This window comes from Ceratosolen solmsi, unplaced genomic scaffold, assembly GCF_000503995.2.
Source record: "Ceratosolen solmsi marchali unplaced genomic scaffold, CerSol_1.0 scaffold13, whole genome shotgun sequence".
Lineage (NCBI taxonomy): Eukaryota > Metazoa > Arthropoda > Insecta > Hymenoptera > Agaonidae > Ceratosolen > Ceratosolen solmsi.
Window position 1 is genome coordinate 4,885,113 of NW_011948418.1, and position 597 is coordinate 4,885,709.

The following is a 597-nucleotide window of genomic DNA, read 5'->3' on the forward strand; positions in this document are numbered from 1 at the left end:
TCTTCCTTAGTAATTATGTAAGAAATTGTAGAAAATCTTTTGAAAATTAATTCGCTCATCGCGTTCCAAATAATATTTATAAACCATTAGTTGAGATTAAACGATCCTCTTAATAATCAATAAATATATATATATATATATATATATATATATCAATAAATATTATATTCGATTAATCACTACGCAGCAGACAATTGTGAATGCACAACAAACGAGATGGGCACCATGAAATAGAAAGAACAAATTGGTCGAACAAAAATCGTATAAGACCATCCCTATATTACCGACCATTTCTGCTTTATACAGCTAACGTCCTTTCACTTCTGGGCTGAAAAAAAAAAAAGTAATTAAAAGCGCGGCTCGTGTAGCATCAAGCCGCGGAATTCAACACCGGCGGTATAGGCACCGATCAAACGCGGATGCCACGCAAAAGCAATTAATTTCAGCATTTATTACTCGCGGCGCGCAACCCATAAAATAGACAAAAAGGCCGGTTGACTATTTTCCTCCTCCTTCGTGAAACAAAATAAAAAAAAAAAAAAAAAAAAAAAAAAAAAACAAAAAGGGAAAAAAAAAAAAAAAAAAAAAAAGGCTTTT